Below are 13,188 nucleotides of genomic sequence, written 5' to 3'. Positions count from 1 at the left end.
AGATTATTTTTACGATAGCGCTGTACCGGTGTTACTTCGCACAACCTTCCTCGTCACAACCGTTACTAGGGAGTTTTCAGACCCACCTACCCCTTCCACCGTACTATGTACTATACGTTTGCTTGTGCGTGACTTTTTTCTATTTGATAGCAAGAAAAACAAACATCGGAAATATCATGGCTTTTACAGTCACAGTACGATCGTATCGGTTATTGCTTTCGAAATTCAATTGATTATTTTACTTTTTTGGTATCAATTCTCCGTTTTAAAGGTTTTTTTTTTCAATTTTATTTCATTTTTTTTTTTTTTTTTGTGAAATTCTTTAATATTCAGATCATTGTATCAGTACATTTAGGTTAGATAAAGATTGAATAAATACTTTCAACGTCCCTAATTATTATTATAGGCTGAATATAATATAATATATTATAATACATCATAAACTGAAATTAAATTTTTCGAAGGGAAATACTATAAAACAACAGTTCAATATTACGTTTTAAAAAGGTCAGTCTCATGGGAAATTTAAAAGAGTCTTTTATTTATATAAAAAAATACGTAAATAAATTGACACCCGCAGTTAAAAATGGCATATTTTTTCAATTTTATTAGTTAGTTCTGGTTTGCATAAAAAGCTTGAAAAACGAAACAGAAAAATATTGGAATACGAACTAAATGATTAAAAAAAAAAGTAAACAAATAGTCCGTATTACAATCCCTCCTCCCCTTCAACTATAACTCAAAGACCTACCATTAAAATTCTAAACCCGTGGCCATGAAGTATTGGGTACAAGTCCATCTGGAAAACAGCGTCGTCGAGTATAATAGATTAACGACCAACGTCAGTCGATTTTTTTTTTTTTTATTACGATTTATTTTTGTTGTTTCTTTTTTTATTTATAAACACACTTCTCGTATGTAATAATTTGTAGTACATCCATTCGTCAAAACGCATGATCTCTCGTCCAGGTTGATTAACCGAAACTCTTAATGTTTTAGAAAATTAATTTCGCGTTTAAAATCGCAAATTGTTTATTTTTCGGTTTTTCTTTCCTTTTTTTTGGCTTTTTCTTTTGTTCTATCGTGGTTTTTATAACCATTTTTTAATCAATATTAATATATTCCGAGAACGTGGTTTTCAACGACAAAAAAGTTTAAAAATAAAATGGTATTGGTTTCTTGTACTCTCTTTTTTGCTTCCACTGTATTATTTTTCGTCAAAAAAACGAGTGTAGCTCAAAGCGTGTAGATTAATCACTTATTTTAGTAAGAATAAGAGATTTTTTTTATTCTTAATCGCATATCTGTGCGGATTTTGCTATCGAGAAACTTCTTTATTCACACGTATATACTCGTACACATATTTTAACCCTTTGAATATCGGCCAAATAGAAGTTTATTAAAAATTCGATAAGTATAACTTTAAAAAATACAGATAAGTATCATGCGTTTGCATATGACTAACTTTTACAAAGTGCATGATTGTTAATCTGATTTGGCTTCATGAATACGTTATGTATATGTATTAACAACCGTTATTCGCTGAAAAAACTTAAGTACTCATTTCTGGGAACTAGAGTATGTATCTACTGTATGTATTGTATATGATATACAAATAGACACTAAACTAAAAATAAGAATTATGTCGTAAAATTGTACAATTTTATGGTACTCGAATCATTACTTATACGTAATTTTGAACGGTGTAATAAATTAGTTAAATGTTAAATTTTCAATAAAAAATATCATGATAGAAATTTACTCAACTAAAATTTTAATTTTAAGTTTTTTGTTCTATTTATTTTTATCGGTTTAATTATGAACAGTTTTGTGATTTAATTTTGTTTACAATGATATTATTTTCGAAATCGAATTAGATTTTGACCCCATAAGTGTCTTATGAGTAACAAATACTAATAACTGTTACGTCTATGTATTGAAAATTTAAATAATATTTAATAAACGTACACATATAATAATTTATCTTTAAAATAACATTATAAATTCATAATTTAGGATTAAACATTATTTTAAAAAAAACACGATTCCAATAATTGTTAGTTAAAGTACCTATATAGAATATGTTTTTAATCCCTAATAAACCAGTAAAGTAAAATAAACGTTTTCTATTATTTTAATATAGAATTAAATAATTCATTTGATATAATAAATCTAATTTATTGATCAGGTATTATTATTATCTACCAACATGATTTCAAAGACATTAAGTAGTTGTCATTAAACTGTCCATTATGTTTTATCAAAACAACGTCTTTTATGTCTTTACAGAAACCAAAAATTATAACTACTAATGTCGTTGGTATCTATTTAATGAGTAGATATCTGATTAGTTTATTATCTATTATTAACTTCTATTATTAGTTTAATTATCTGATCATCTGATTAATCATCCACACTAATTCACGAATCTCGAAGTTTTTTTAATATTAATTTTAAGTATGGAAATGTGTTTACTAAAATTTTTGCCTCGTAGGAATTTTTTTCAAATATTTGTTATTTTATTCTATTTAAAAACTAACCTATATTTTATTAATATGTTAAAAACAAAAAAAAATATTTTAATACGATCGATTTTTAAGGGCGAATAATACTATTTTTAGGAATAGATATTTTAATCCTCACCCACAAAAATTAAAAAAATCCAAACACTCCAAAACAAATTCCTTAGGATCTCCCTAAAAGCACCATGGTTCATGAGGAATCGCCAAATCCATAACGACACTGGAATACCCTTAATAAGTACCTGGATAAAAACCCAATTCAAAAACTTCCACGCTAATTTAAAAGAATCGGACGGCGGTCATCACTACCAACTAGGAAGCAAAGCCCAAAATAGGCGGCTACAACCTCGACTGTTCCAAGACATACCCCCAACGGACAACGAAGATCCCTCATCAGAAGATGAAGAATAACCAATACTATTAATATTATATTATATTGTATTATAAAACTTATTATTATTATTACTATTATTATTGCATATAACTTAAACTTACTACCATGAACTAATATCATTATATCATTACCATCATCAATTTAAATGTAAAGGATAGATTAAATTAAATCGTAAATATATTTGTAATAGCACCAGGTGTGCTGAAATATTTTTAAAGAATAAATAAAAAAAAAAGATAATTTAATATTTTGTCATAAAACATATTGGTAGTTTTTTAATATATTAATCGGGAATAGTACAAATAAGATTTTGTTTTTTCATAATCCTGAAACTAATTCACCTTATACATTTTTTCATAATAATAATAACTTTACGGTTTCAAGATGTTTCAAATATATTCGGCATTTTAATATTATTGATGCATATCTAATAAATCATATTTCGTGGATTGTAGGTTGTACACGTTTTAGCCCTGTACGCTAATAATAACATGATATATATTGGTGATTATATTTAAAAACAATACAGATCATACTGCAGCGCGTAGTTGTAATGCAAATGACTCACGGAAGAAACACTTAATGTGAGAACGTTGTTTTCGCAATTCGTGTCGTAGGTACGACTACATTAACTAAAACAATGGTAATGTGATTATATTATCGTATGCGCATGGAGTACAGCTGTAGGTAATACTATTATGTAGGCCGTTCCGTCGTGTGTCGGTTGATGCCGTGACTGCCTTCATTTTACAATATCACCCTAAACCCTTTGTTTTATTGCCTATCCCGTACACTATATTATTCTATACGGTTCGTACACACTGCAAAATAGTACACAAACGAGAAACGGAGACGAACATTTACATATATATATATATATTATTAGAAAAATTTAATATTGTAAAATACGATGCGCTTTAACAGTGTTTTGTCATCTCTCTCTCTTTCTCTCTTTCTCTCTCTCTCTCTCAACGAATTAACCGAAAACCGTTGCATATTGGTATTACGATCGCATGTCATTGATATAATTCACTTTCTTCGTTTCTTCCGAACACTCAAAACATTGCCTGTATAAATTTCGATCGTACTACGTAAGCGTACAATTCGTTGTCGAAAAAATAAACGTGTCGACGGTTTAACGCATGAACAATAAGTTAACAATAAGTTGTTCGACTCCTATCCACAACTTGAGTGCTAATACGTTGCCGCGAACCCACAACACACGTCGCAAAGTTTCTCGCTCACACTCGAATAAATAGCATATAAAAAATATAATTTATTTAGCCACGAAGATTTAATGTATGGTAACAGCTGGCTAGCTGATTTAATTTTTATAATTTAATTTCTATGCGTATTCTGATTCACTTGGCAGGCATTATAACCCCAAAATTTCCCGTTACGGCACGGCTCGTGAATAAGAGATCGATTTATGAAGATAGTATACTTGAAAACAGAAAAATTAATTTCTACTTAAACCAATATAGCGATCAGGTATTAAACTAACTTACTATTAATTTACGACTGAAAATATTTCAAATATAATCTATGTGTGGACACAAACGCTGATTTTATACATTACATAGTGTTATGTTGTTGATATATATTTTTTTAGTGTGTTTTCTGTTATAATAATTATGTGAGATATACGTATATATATATCTTGACTAACGGCGTACTTTGTAAATACGAAATTTTAAAAATGTTGCAAGATAAGCGATGAAAATTTATGAAGCTACTGGCTAAATAAACAGTCGATTGCTGTTTTGATAGGAATATTGGGTTTAGACATAAAAAAAGGTGTTCATTCTAAAATGAAGTGGCGATTTCTTTATCACTCACTTTGGAAGATTTGGTAGAACTCCGGTGAACAATTTTGGAAATTACGTCGTATGACGTAGTAACTTTGGTAACTAATTTTTTTCTTGCTGCCGCAATTGACCTCACATCATTGGAGGCTGGTATTTTTGTCTTCTTTTTCATATCCATTTTCTTTTTCTTCATTAGTCCCATCACTAGTCCTATACTTATAACAGATATGATTGAACGCACTTAAGTTTAAAATATAATTTAGGGCTATCTGCGAATTAATATGGCTTAAAAAAATATTGTGTAATAGCTCACCCGAGATCACTGTCAAATACTTTAATAAATAATATAAGTCTGGTGACGACTAATCTCCATGGCGAATATATGAGTATGAGTAACAACATTTTTACACGAATAACGAGTATTATTGCTTTTTCTTACGATAATTTTAGTTTGTTTAAAATATGGCGAGAACAAATTTTTGAGATTCGCATACGAATCGAAACTCTAAACTAAATAATACAATTCATACATACTAATGTAGAATCGTTTTGCCAGTGGAAAAATTTAAAATAATTATAAAACTATCTTAGTGAAATATTATTTGAAGTAAAATAGTATATTCATTTTATTCATAATATGAATTAATATTTTAAAATTTTGGAAAAACTTTTCTCTTTTTTTCAAAAATTCTAAATAACATAAAATGTTTAAATTCAAAAAATTATTTTTTAAAATAATTTATTTCTATATTCTCAGATTTAATGTAATCATTGAAAACTTAAAGTTTATATGGAAGATTAAAATATTTAGTTTCTTTTCTAGTTATTTCATTTTCAACAAAACTTAATTGAACAATCGATAAATTATCATACTGTTAATGTGAAGAAAGCTTAGAAATTGCAAAAAAAATACTTTGATTTTAAATGTGACAGGATAGCTCTGATTAACCATAAGTGTAATGACTGCAGAAATAATTTTCATAATGGCTATATTAATTATACAACTACTACTTATACTACTACTACTACAGTAACTAATCATGAAAACAAAACAAAATAAATCATTTTCAAATATTAAAATTATTTGTTTGTTTTATAAGCTTTGATTGTATAATTAAATTCAATTATTTACAAAAATCTTTCAATTACTTAAAACTATAACTACAGAAATTGCTTTAAATCAAGTTCAAAAAATATATAATATAAACGAACAATCGATTATAAAACTATTATATTATAAAACACAATAAGTACCTACTTATTATACAAAGATCACCATTCATGTATGAGTAATTAATATTTTTAAATAATCAATAGGTGCACTAATTTATTTTTATGAATAAAGATATTTCAAAAATTAGTATATAAAATAATAATAAACATTTATTAATAGTTATAATATTTTGATAGTTAAGTTGTACAAGTTTTTACAGGTTAAGGTTTATTCTAAGTATAATACTTTGATCTTATAGATAAGATTTTGAAAGATGACTAAAATATGTATTTTATTTAAATGCAAATAATCATATTCTCTTTCAAATAATAATAATATGAATTACTTGTTATTGATATGCAAAAATACGAATTTATCTATTTTATTACCTTAATAATAACGTTTTATTATTATCTTTATCTAGATAAAAATACTATTTTTTATATTTATCTGTATCCTGATATTTTTTTTATAAAATCATTTATTAAATTATCAGATAATATTTTGCTATCTGGACTCAACAATGTCTATATTATGGACATATGTTTAACAAAAAATTATCAAATTGACCAAATTGTTTCAAGTTATGTGAAACAAACGTGTTCATAACCTCTTTGCATACATTTTTTATAGTTACAATTTTTAACTAAATAGACTTCATACGCACAGAAACGTATTATTAGTGTCATATTCAAATAAAACTTAAGTTATAATAACTACAAATAATTAAAGGTCTACTACAATTGATAAATGTCGTGGTAGGTACATCTGAGTATCAACGGTACGTATTTTTATGTAAATTATCTTACTTTAGTCGTCTAGCTCAGACTAACCTTCTACCCTTCTAATACCTGCTACGTCATAATCGGCGTTGAATATATTTTGAATACTGTTGTTTTAAATATTGTATGTCTTGAGGAGATTCGTGTACCTGCAAAAAGAAATAATTATAAGCCAGTTAAACCGAACGAAATCAGAAATGAATTATTCTGTCGGACGGTGAATTCTTATGACGTTCGTAAAACCGGTGTATAGGTGTTTGTGTATGTATGTATATATACATTTTCCGTATCGAAGGATTAAATTACAATGCGTGCAATTTGACGATAAATTGCTCGGTGTATATACTACGGATAAAAACCAAAAAAAAAAAAATAATAATAATAATAATTTATTCAAAACCGGATTTTAATGAAATTATTACCATATTATTATTGTAGTACGATATTTTTGACGATCTTGTAGATTAAAGAAGTTCTTGCATACATTGTTATATAATTACAATGAGCATAATTTATATGTTAAATCAATTCAGCAACACCATTGAATTACATCATTTGATTTTTTTAATAATTAAGTTATGAAATAACGATGATTTAAAATAAATATTTTAAGCACATATTTGAATTTTTAACTGATAATACTTGATAAATTAATTTTTAAAATACTAAGCTGCAATGAAAATGTATTTAATGATTTTATAAATAATAAAATAATTATTTAAAATTGATCGGTACACTACTATATAGTATAGGATTGAAAAAACAGATATTTAAACATAAAACAGTATGTTTTATGAACAATATGAATTAGAATTAATTTACTGATTAAAATGTGAGGAAAACATTACCTTCTGTGAAAAGGAATAAAGTGTTTTTATTAAATGCTCATGTCTAACCTGGTTATATTTTAAGTATGATGAGTTGCATACTGCGTTGCGCCTTACCAAATAAAAGTATATAACAAACTTATTCATTACAATATTTACAGTTCTTTTGAGAACCTTCAATATTTAGTCGCCCTCACACCGTAAAATGTGATTCCTCATGCGTCACAGAACTTTTTTTTATTGATGAAATTATTATTTTAGTGCAACCTATCATCCCCGACTTATAAAATTGCGCTACGCCTATTTAAATTGTTCGAATGCTTGCTGTATTTTTTACTTGTTTCAGAACATATTAGCGTATTACAATATCAACACATTTTTAAAAACAACTAACGTTTTATAATTTACTGTCCTGTTAATCCTGTTAATATTTGTCAATACTTCACAGCACACGCATCTTATAGGCTAAATTTTCAAATAATCGTTACGTAATACACGTGATATCGCAAAAACATACGTTTAAGCATTAAACGATTGGTCGACCGCATCGATAATTTGCATATTAATCAAATGCAACGCAACACAACACACTCGCGTTCAACGCGAATCAACGCGGCTTGGTTTTACATTCTCGGTAAGCAACTGAACAATCGGGTTCGTGAAAGTGCGTACAGGTAGTATCATTGATTATAAACACTAGTATTTATAACCAACGGTAGTATGTACATAACTGTAAAGCCAACCCTATAACGACAATAATAATTCGTCCACAATCATAGTGTATGTGCGTTTATTTGTAGGCATGCGATTGTTGGCATCTTGAATGTTGCACAAACCTTTACGAGTCCCGATGCTCTACGCTAAATAGGTACCTACGTGCGATATGTCTTGTGCCCCGTACAACTCTCTCTGGGTATACCGTGACTTTTATCAATGTATTTTCTGTAAACTATATTATTTGATCATGCGTTTGTGTGTGTGTTTAAGTATCCTTCGATAAGTAATTATTTCAACATTTAATTTCGTCATTTATTCGTCTATAAATGTATACTCTGGCGCGTATGCCTCAAAAAAAAAAATATAATTATAATAATACCATTTAACCTTTTTAATTATTATCCGTTCGGTATATACATATATAGTAAAATCTTATCCAATAACCGAATAAGTGTTAAACATAAGTATTGCATTGCAGTGCGCATCATTATAATATAGTACCGGAGACTGTCAATACAATATTATACCTAACGCCATACTTGACCATATGTCTTGGGCTAACACATAATATTGTTTTTACAATAATAAAATGAACATCACGATTAACACGAACTGTGGAAACTCGTCTTTATTCATAAATAGAATGTTGTCTGAACGGTCTTGCTGAAATCCTACCCCTACCCGATTGTATGCACGGCTCTACTTGATCTCCGATAATCGGTTTAATTTCGTAAACGTCATCGTCATCACTCCATCCGGTAATTCCTCGTTCTTTATCGAGTATCAGTTTCGTACATGCATTAGTAATAACACGTATAATTTGTGAATAACTTGTGCATGTGTTCATAAATTATGGCTTATAGCCAATCACTTTACATTTAATTTTGCTTTGAAAAAAAACTAGTAATGCGTTAATATGTAGTAGCTGTTATGATTAATAATGTAACATAATAAATACCAAAAGTTTTATGAATATTGTATGTACATGTACATGTAAAGGTGTAAGCTATATTTGTAGTTAGATTTTTCCAACCGCAGATATTTAAAAATATATTTTATAAACATTTTAAAACGTTTTGATTTTAATTATACAGTTCCGTGTTACGAACATATTATGTTATGCACTTTAGAAATGAGACAAGATATATATATATTTAGTTTCGATTTACATTTAAAATGTAAATCTATCTATATATTATAGTGCATTTGTCTACCTCACGAAAGCATTTAAGATTGATTTGTATTACACAACACGATGATTCATATTTTTTCACTTTTTTGTTTTACCGACATATTATTCATAGACAAATTAAAATAAAAACTTACATGACAAATTAATGCGTATAAGATGGAAACAATGAGTATGTTTAGTACCAAAATATGGGCGTCTAACCGCATTTTTATACCGTTCAAAACCACATGTCTTCCATTTCTGTACAGTACAAACTTTTTACTTTTGTTTATAATAAATATTTTTAAAATGTCAATAAATCAAACTCACGCATGAGTTAATCAAAAACATTTCAAAGGAAGAGTTTGAAATATATATACGTGATCTCTACCAATACATTTCTCGAAATATTGATTTTTCGTGAAAAAAATATAGAAAATTTGTACATAAAAACACGAAACCACGAACTATTAAGTTCGTGTAATCAATGTAAATTATTTCATTAAATATGAATTGAAATAATGATTTTAAAAAGTTTACATTACGTGTATGAATACATTTTATTTGAAATTTCTACAGCTAAAAATTACTATTTCAATAATTCATTACATCCCGTAATTTCAGTGCATTACGTATAACAATTTAAGAAACATAGACGAAATATTAAGAAATCGAACGAATATAATAGTATACTTAATTAATATATTTTTAAATTGATGAGAACTTAATAATCAATAATATTTGTTAAATTTTAGTGTTTCATAAATAGTGAATTGTAAAATGTCTATGTGCTCATAAACCACACGTTCAACAAAAAGGCAAATTGTTATTATTATTTATTTTTATTTATTTTTATCAAAATCTCGGTGTACATATATAATAATCCGTTTATTTTGTACGTCGAATTGAGTATGCATATTTATAACTTACGAACTTTACACTGATAAGATTTAAATAAATGTTAATTGTCAAATATACAACTGTGCATTGATCTTGAAGGACTTGAACCACAACGGTTGTTTCCGGCGTATTGGTTTGGCCTTAGCGTTAAAAAATATGAGCAAATATTCCGTCGGTATCCAATATTACAGTAAATATTAGAGTTCCACAAATACGCATGTTTTTGTATTTTATTATACGGTCTGGCACAAAAAAATAATTTCAATGTCCTGAAATCCGAGTTTGTCATGACATTTTATTATTTGTCAAAGAGCAATTATAAACCCGAAATCTACAGTAAAACGTATATTGTATCTATTGAACGTATTAAATTTCAATCGGCTGCCAAAATAATTTGATAATAACTATTGAAATTACAGAATACGGAAAATTAAACGAATAAACTTTCCACGTAGACAAACATTGTTGATCATGATTTTTTTAAATTTTATATTACGCTTATAAAGTTATGATTATAAAAATAAATTATAATTAATACATTATAGTGATTTGATGAACACGTTTTTAACTAGTAAATCTATCTAAAACTCATTTTTGATAATATGTTTATAAGTTAATGATTTTCCATAAAAAAAAAATATATAAAAAAAACTATGTTTAGATCATCATTCATCAATAAAATAACATTGTATGGTAACACAGGAGGTCTTAGTGGTCGAAATATATAATTATAAAATGACGAACGGAAACCTTAATTAATAAAGAATGCATTGAATTATATTTTGCAACAATAACAACCAATAAAATCAATTTCCTACCTTTGTAATAATTATTCCAGAGACATCTGATATAATAAAATGGTTTCGATCAGAAAATATCATTGGGTATTCACCTTGAACTTGCGTTGAGAATTTTAAAGAATAATTTATGAAGAACTACCTTAGAATTATATTTATATGGTGTAAACAATTTTCACAAAATATAATATGTTCAAATAACATGTCCGAAATAATGTACTGTATGTAAAGTGCGTGATATCAAATATATTTGGTTTAAATATATTTATGCGCTAAATTAATTAATAATCATTATTCAAAAAGTATATTAATCAATAAATTCAATCTTTTACGTGTGATTCGACTTCATATTTTTATTATTTTTGTTAAATTATGTTACCAAACATAATGATAAGAATTTTTTTTTTTCAAAAATATAGTTTTTAAATTACATTTTTATACAAGCATACCATAGCCATACGACTGAAACTAGCTTGGACTCATTAGATGAACATTTACCTGCAAGATGTCTTTTATGAAAAGGAATATACAAATTAATTTCAAAGTTTTATTTGGATATAAGTATAGTTGAAAGAATTTTCTTTATTGGTTGGTGTTTGTATGCAACGTCTATTACTTTTTATTAAAATATGTATATCGATTATGTATGCAATAAATTATAATTACATTATCTTATTAATCAGCAATTACTTGATTAATGATTTATTGTTTTCGTAATAATTATGTAGGCACAAGTGATTTTGCACTCTATCCAAAAAATAAATCATTTTTCATGCAAAATTTACCAATATTTTTGAATTATAATTTTATGGATAAAACAGTTTCAATAGTTCATTGAATGTGATTTCAAATTCCAGTAGATGGTTCTAATTAAAACCGAAAAAAATAATCACTGCAAAATTTATTTTCCTCAAGTATTATACATCGAATGTTTAATGTTTGTTACTCAAATATATAATTAATGTTAGTTAAATGAATATTATCAAAGATAATGCTGAAAAAATCTTTCGATAAAACTTATTTTTAAACACATAAACTCATGATGTTAATAATATAACTTTAGAGCGTATTAAAAAAAAAACAGGTATACGATTATTATAATACAAATGATTATGTGAATCATAAAGGAAAAATATTGAGTTAATATTCATAACACAACTAATGCAAAAAAAAACCAATTTAAAATGGTTTTTGTTTACAAATGTTTAATTATAAATACATGAGAGAACTAAATGAGTCTAATTTTCAATCTTATAACATATCAAAACCATTAATATATGAACTTCATATTTTACTGTACTAATTTGAAAGATGAGTTGTAAATTTATTTGTAATCTACGAATAAATTTAACAAATTGAAATTAAATTAAATTTAATAAAAAATATCATTAATCATTTTTATATTTTATTTGGTAATTAAATAGATAAGTCGCCAATTACGTATAATAATAATTATAGTAATATTTTTTTCAAATAAATGAATAAATAAAAGGGTGAAGTCCAGCGGTACAGTTTACTTGTATAAAAATAAAATCATGTACATTATAAAATATAATTATTATATACAGAGTAAAAACATATATATTATATAGGTATACAAAACAAAATAATAAACAATAAATTAGTGATTTATTATACAAACTTATTCTATGTATGCATTTATAATGAAAAGGTAGACGACTATTTTAAATTATGACCGGAACTAATAGACATCCCTGTAACTATAGGTTTGTCCTTCGAATAAATTACATTATTTTGTGTTGAACTATTATAGGAAAATGTAGAAATTTACAAAAAACTTCAATAATTTGTTTAAAATTAATCATAAGTTACATCGATTTTGATTTTTTTATTAAATTTGATATAAAAATATAGTACAATTTAAATTTTTTGTAAGATATAGTAAGATAAGTGAAATAATCTTAATTCTAAAAACACATTCAAAGTACTTAAAAATAAAAATGTGCTACTAAAAATATGAAACTGGTTTACTTTTAACTAAATATTGTATTCGTGTATTTTAAAGACTATAACTAAGCATACTAATTTTCAATACA

Source organism: Sipha flava, unplaced genomic scaffold (genome assembly GCF_003268045.1).
Source record: "Sipha flava isolate LNK unplaced genomic scaffold, YSA_version1 1_pilon_pilon, whole genome shotgun sequence".
NCBI lineage: Eukaryota > Metazoa > Arthropoda > Insecta > Hemiptera > Aphididae > Sipha > Sipha flava.
Note: the sequence above shows the minus strand (reverse complement) of the source record.